The following is a 6,897-nucleotide window of genomic DNA, read 5'->3' as shown; positions in this document are numbered from 1 at the left end:
AACGTGACACAGAATTCCCAAAGAGCATACTTGACAGTGTCAGAGGCACAGTAAATCAGGAACAGAGTTCATTTCTGTCTTCAACACAAAGGCTTGGTGGGACAGTAATAACTACAGGAAGACATAAACACTCATGAGCAAGGATCACAGCAATGGATGTTTCTGAGAAAAAGATTCTGTCTTCCAAAAATTTGATTATTCTGATTTAACCTACTTATTGGAATATTTAAAAAATAAATCCTGTTGAAGATATGGAGAGTGGTACCGTGCAGATAATATTGTTAAAATAAATCTTCATCCATTTTTTTTTTGTTTCATGAGATATTAGTTTTTATTTTAGTTCTTAAATCTGACTTGATATATTTATTGTTTTCAGCCCCCAATTCTGTTTATTTTACTGTAATATTTGCAGACTTCCTGGCTGATGCTTGAACAATCCCATGATGGGGAAAGGGAGGGAATGTTTTAAAAACCAAGGAAAGATTTTAGCATGGAAAATGGTTCTGCATGGAGATATATCCTCCACTGTCATATGCAGATATTCTCCACTGTCATATGCAGATATCTTCCACTGTCATATGCAGATATCCTCCACTGTCATATGCAGATATCCTCCACTGTCATATGCAGATATCCTCCACTGTCATATGCAGATATCTTCTACTGTCATATGCAGATATCCTCCACTGTCATATGCAGATATCCTCCACTGTCATATGCAGATATCCTCCACTGTCATATGCAGATATCCTCCACTGTCATATGCAGATATCCTCCACTGTCATATGCAGATATCTTCTACTGTCATATGCAGATATCCTCCAATGTCATATGCAGATATCTTCTACTGTCATATGCAGATATCCTCCACTGTCATATGCAGATATCCTCCACTGTCATATGCAGATATCCTCCAATGTCATGGGGGAATAGAGAAAAGTGAGAATACAGAGGAAAGAAAGAAGAAAGGAAACAGGATGCTATGGTAAGCAGAGAGCACAGCACGTTTCCATGTGGAGGGAACAGGCGATCTGTGTGTTTCTAGAGGTGTGTCCCAATAAATAACCCAATCCCCAGTTTTACAAGCTGTTCATGGGGCTTTTCCCTCATCTACCTACTTAGGAGGAAAAAGTTAAGTTGAAGAAATTTCATATAAGAACTCATAATTTGTGTTATTCACTAAAACATGGGACAGAAATGGGAAACAATAGGGTTTGGAGTCATTCAAACCTACTTCAAGTGTCAGCTATAAAGAGTATTTTATCTTTAAAATATGTTTCTTTTCTTTATTTGCAAAATAGGATTGTTTTTCAGGGCTGTGTATCTATGAGTGTAAATGTATATGAATATATACATATAATCTCTCCATAAAGATATCATTATTTATCTTCATAACCACATTTATAATTAGATAATGTATTTCCAAGAACAGTATAGAGCTGTGATAGTCTTGACACATAGATATTTTCTCCCACAGATATACATATCCTAAGCCTTGGAACCTGTAAATGCTATTTTATATGGCAAAATGTCTTACAAATGTGGTCAAATTAAAGACTTTGAGGTAGAGAAATATCCTGAATTATCTAGGTGAGCTCATTGTAAATTTGAGGTCCTTTAAGATGGATGCAGGCACCGAAATCATACTGGTGTTTGTTTAAACAGGATCCCACTGTGTAGCCTTGCCTGGTCTGGAACTTACAATGTAGACCAGGCTCACCTCGAACTCACAGAGATCTGCCTGCTTCTGCCTTCTGAGTGTTAGGATTAAAGGCATCTGCCACCATGAGGGCCTATGAAGGTGGAAGAACACAGTCACAAGGCAAACAGGGCTGCTTTGGAAGGGCAACCAGTCTATTCTGAGGAGTCCAGCAGAAGCAGCAGCTTTATAGCTATAAGTTAGACACCTGAACTCTGGAACTATAGGATAATAGGTCCAGAGTATATTATCCTATGTAGTGTAGTTTATGGTCAGTTGATACAACAGCCATAGGAGATGGATACAGTCGTGGTTGGAAAGAATCTGTTGGTGTTTCCTTTAAGCCACCTGCTTTTGGGTGGTCCATCTGCCGAGAGTCACATCACAGTCTTACAGGTTCTGTAGCTTTAAGTGGAGATACTGGGACTGGGGAGAGGGGGCGGGAGGCCGAGGGCCTAAGAGTATGTTAAGAAGCCTTATGGAATCCCACAAGTTTGTAAGAACACATACACACACACAGACACACACACACACACACAGACACACACACACACACACACATTTAAAGGGAGTTTGAGCAGACGTGTAATGAGTGAGTAGGTGCTTCTGCTCTCAGAAGACATGAGTTATTAAATGGTTTTACCTAAACTGAAGGTCAAAAATAAACAGAACACTGATGCCAGGTATGGAATGTCTCCTTACAAGTTATTAGTCAGTGATGCCCCAGAGACATCCAAAACAACACAGGCTAATGCCATTAATCTCAGTCCTGGTTGGTAAGAACTCTTTCGCTGCAGGCACTCCTTTCTTAGGATGCTGAACACAGAGAAATCAACTTTGAAGTGACCTTTGTAGAGTGTAATTTTAAAAACACGCTTGCTCTTTCCGGGACCATAATCTCAGCTGGACTCCGAGAACACACTTCCACTGGTCTTACACCCATCATAGCTCTGCCAACGGCCAGCAGGTTCGATCGCTCCTTCAACCTCTTGAGGTTAGCTCAGCCAAGCCACCAACAACCACCCCCACTTTTCCTCCTGCCTACCTTAGTGCTGCAGATGGAAAACTCTACAGTTTTAATATTTTAAAACTAGCCAGATAACTCAATGGCTGGGGGAAGAATTTCCTGTCCTAATTTTATCAATTAGCCTCTTTCATTCTCCTTCCATTCTCAGCTGTGGCTGAGGCTAAAAACTAGAGATGTCCTGAGACCTACATGGTGGTTGAATCCTCCCATTCCAAAGCCTGCTCCTTTCTCAAGTCCTCTTCTCTTTCTTCTGAGACCCAGAAGTGCCACCCTTTTCCATTTGCCCAACAGTTGGCTTCTGCCTCCTTTATTGACACAATGAAGAACCAATTAGGGAATCAATACCTCTTGCTACACCCTTGGCCTCACTGCTGGATAGCTCACATAGTGCCAGAATGTGCTGTGCAGGAGGATGCCAGGATAGAAAAGGCATCAATGGTTAACTCGTCACAGGACACTTGCCTGCTGCAATACTGACCTATTGGAACAACGTGACCATGGATGCAATGGTGGCATGTCAGTTATGGGTGTAACCAACCACCTTCTAATTGGATATAAGGCCTGCTCCACAGGTGGGATTTCATGCTGGATGACTAGAAGATCATAGGTATCCTACAGAAGAATTGTGGGGGACCTACTATTGTTATTTTGCTAAATGGTCAGGCTGTCAAACTGCCTTTCAAATATCTCTGATTATACCCATAGATTTGCGCTACTATCAACTTTAGTGAGAGAGAAATGACAACTCATATATTTTAGTTTTCAAAAAAGATAATCATTTTACCACTGATTTTAAAAGGCTTTTTAATATTTTAGATACAAATAAATGATCAGGTTTATGCACTGGCTGCTTTATTTATTTTCTTAATGAGAACTTTTGTATACAAAAATTTTCAGTTAGTGTATGTTTATAATCCCAAAGCCCAGGAGGCTGAAGCAGGAGGATTATGAGTTTGAGCTCAGATGGGGGCTACATGGTAAACCACTGTCTTAAAAAAACTATCATACTTTAATAAAAGTCAGATATCATTTTTCACAGTTAATACAAGACGTCTTATCTTCTAAGAAATATGTACTTATCCTAAGAATGCAAAGTTAATAAATTTGTACTTGCTACAAAATAAAACTTTATTACTTTAGATTATATTTTGTTATATGACCCATCTCAAACTAATCATATTGTGTGGGGTGAAATAAGAGCCAGGATTTTTAAAAATATTTTTTATGTTTTATATGGTTATCCAGTTGTTTCAGCCATTTGTTAGTAAGCATTTCTTCATCTTGTCACATTGAGTTAAAAAAATCAATTGCCTCTAATTTCAACATGAATCTAAAACTGCCTTAACTAAATAAGGTCTTAAAAAAAAATCAAACGACTCTATAAATAAACTCTATAAATTCAGGGCCTGGGCTCTGTTCTATCTACCTGTTTCTTATCAGGCACACGTATGCTTTTGCTAGCCTAGCGTTATGCTTGGCTTTGGAATGAGGCGTGATAATTTTTCAAACTTGATCCTTTGTCAAGATTGTTTTGGCATTCCAAGTCAGGGTTAGATTCAGCTTGCAAAGTTCTCATTAAAAGCCTGGTGGAATGGGATTCTTTAGATAGCACTGAACTTCTTCACCAAGGTGACTAGTTGAGCAGTATTCTGAACTTTGAGCAAAACACAAGTCCCCTCTAGAAAGGAGACCATGACAATGAGGAGCCTCTCTTGCCATGGAGCAAGTGACCATGGACTGAAGTGACAGTTGGATGCTAGCGGAACTTTTTATAAAGCCACTTACCCCATATTTAAATGCAAATTAATGCTATCTAATGAAGGATAGAGACAAATTTCTTTTATCAGTGGCTAATAAAACTTGAGATTTGAGCTAGCTTCTTTACCATTGGAGGGTTTTGAATGGGGGAGGGGCTCATTTAGGTTGGCAATAAGTCTTGGACTAGGATTGATTTAAGCCTAGAGTATCACCTGACCCAACCTAAAAAAAATGTACAAATTTTGAGCATGGTGACTGGGCCATAAACATTTGGGGATAAAGTTCTAGGTTCTCCTTTGCTATATTGTGAATTTGATGTTATCATTGAGAAAACATAGAATGCAGAAGACAACCTGAACATAGTAGCAGATAGAACTATTACAGCTATGTTGTTTCTCTTGCACAGGTGTTTCTCTTGGAGTATCATGAGCTGGTCTGGCATATCTGTCGCTTGCCAGTCTCTATACATTAAATGACAGGTGAGAACGCATGAGTGTTCCCTTCTCCACCAATCACTCTGAAGATTCAGCCTCTTTATTAATAGGGGACATGTCTATAGTCACCAAGACCAACTCATAAGTCAGTCTGACTGGATTTCTCACTTGTATTTGGGGAAAACTTTGAACAACTGGAGATTCTGAAAGGCAGCAATGAAGATCATGGATGATTGATCAGGACCATACTCCTCTTTGCTCTTGGTGAATCAAACCCAACTTTCTGGTAACTCACAAAGTAATACAGCCTGCCTGACTGCCTGTCTATCTGTCTGTCTATTCTCCACTGAAGATAATCTTGTATCTTTCTATCCCCTAATCTCTGAATTCAGAAAGTACTTACTGTCAGAATTGAAGTCATGTTTTCTGATAGTGCTTTAATTGCTAAACATGTTCATTTAATAATTTGAGAATTTGGCATTGTCTTGTGTTCTAAATAAAGAATGAACATGAGAAAAAATAGTACAGGGGAGTGGTGGTTTGCAAAACGCCATGATTCAAAAATAAAACATTAGTATTAGAAAAGAAATTCGTGGTCTCTGCTCCTCTCTGTTCCAGAGACAGCCAAATCTTCTTGTGCAGTGTCAGCCTCATACTGTAGACAAGATGGTGAAGGTCGGTGTGAATGAATTTGGCCGTATTGGGGGCCTGGTTACCAGGGCTGCTTTCTGCTCTGCATCTGGAAAAGTGGAGATTGTTGCAATCAACGACCCCTTCATTGACGACCTCAACTACATGGTCTACATGTTCCAGTATGACTTTATCCATAGAAAATTCAACAGCCCAGTCAAGGATGAGAATGGGAAGCTTGTCATCAATGGGAAGCTCATCACCATCTTCCAGGAGAGAGATACTGCTAACATTGAATGAGGTGATGCTGGTGCTGAGTATGTTCTGGATTCTACTGGCACCTTTATCACCATGGAGAAGACCGGGGCCCACTTGAAGGGTGGAGCCAAACAGGTCATCATCTCTGCCTCTCCTGCCGATGCCCCCATGTTTGTGATGGGTGTGAACCACAAGAAATTTGACAACTTGCTCTAGATTGTCAGCAATGCATCCTGTACCACCAACTGCTTAGCCCCTCTGGCCAAGGTCATTTATGATAACTTTGGCATCATGGAAGTACTCATGACCATGGTTCATGCCATCACTGCCACTCAGAAGACTGTGGATAAACCTTCTGGAAAGTTGTGGTGTGATATCCATGGAGCTTCCTAGAACATCATCCCTGCATCCACTAATGCTGTGGATCTAGGTCATCCCAGAGCTGAATGTGAAGCTCACTGGCATGGCCTTCCGTGTTCCTACCCCTAATGTCTATCCATTGTGGATCTGACATGCCACCTGGAGAAACCTGCTGAGTATGATGACATCAAGAAGCTGGTGAAGCAGGCATCTGAGGGCCCACTGAAGGGCACCATGGGCTACACTGAGGACCAGGTTGTCTCCTGTGACTTCAACAGCAACTCCCACTCTTCCACCTTTGATGCTGGGGCTGGCATTGCTCTCAATGACAACTTTGTAAAGCTCATTTCCTGGTATGACAATGAATACGGCTACAGCAACAGGGTCGTGGACCTCATGGCCTACATGGCCTCCAAGGAGTAAGAAACCCTGGACCACCCACCCCAGTGAGGACACTGAGAGCAAGAGAGAGGCCCTCGGTTGTTGAGGAGTCCCTGTCCCCAACACTGAGCATCTCCTCATAATTCCCTTCCCAGACCCCCATAACAACAGGAGGAGCCTAGGGAGCCCTCCTTACTCTCTGAAATACCATCAATAAAAGTTCACTGCACCCCCCAAAAAAAGAAAAGGAAAGAAATTTGTAGATCATCCTTTGAAACCTCACAGATTTTGTTTTTCTATCTGCTGGGCCACTAGGATTATCTCACTACAGGCTTAGCTCACATCTGGAT

At 40.9% G+C, this 6,897-nt stretch overlaps 1 pseudogene; it reads left to right on the top strand.

Moving 5' to 3' along the window:
* Positions 1–5,584: 5,584 nt before the first annotated feature.
* On the top strand, positions 5,585–6,605 carry LOC143433797 (glyceraldehyde-3-phosphate dehydrogenase pseudogene; annotated as a pseudogene).
* The last annotated feature ends 292 nt before the right edge of the window (positions 6,606–6,897 follow it).

This window comes from Arvicanthis niloticus, unplaced genomic scaffold, assembly GCF_011762505.2.
Source record: "Arvicanthis niloticus isolate mArvNil1 unplaced genomic scaffold, mArvNil1.pat.X pat_scaffold_449_arrow_ctg1, whole genome shotgun sequence".
NCBI classification, from domain to species: Eukaryota; Metazoa; Chordata; class Mammalia; order Rodentia; family Muridae; genus Arvicanthis; species Arvicanthis niloticus.
The sequence above is the reverse complement of the archived record's forward strand: the minus strand, read 5'-3'. Positions and strand labels throughout refer to the sequence as shown.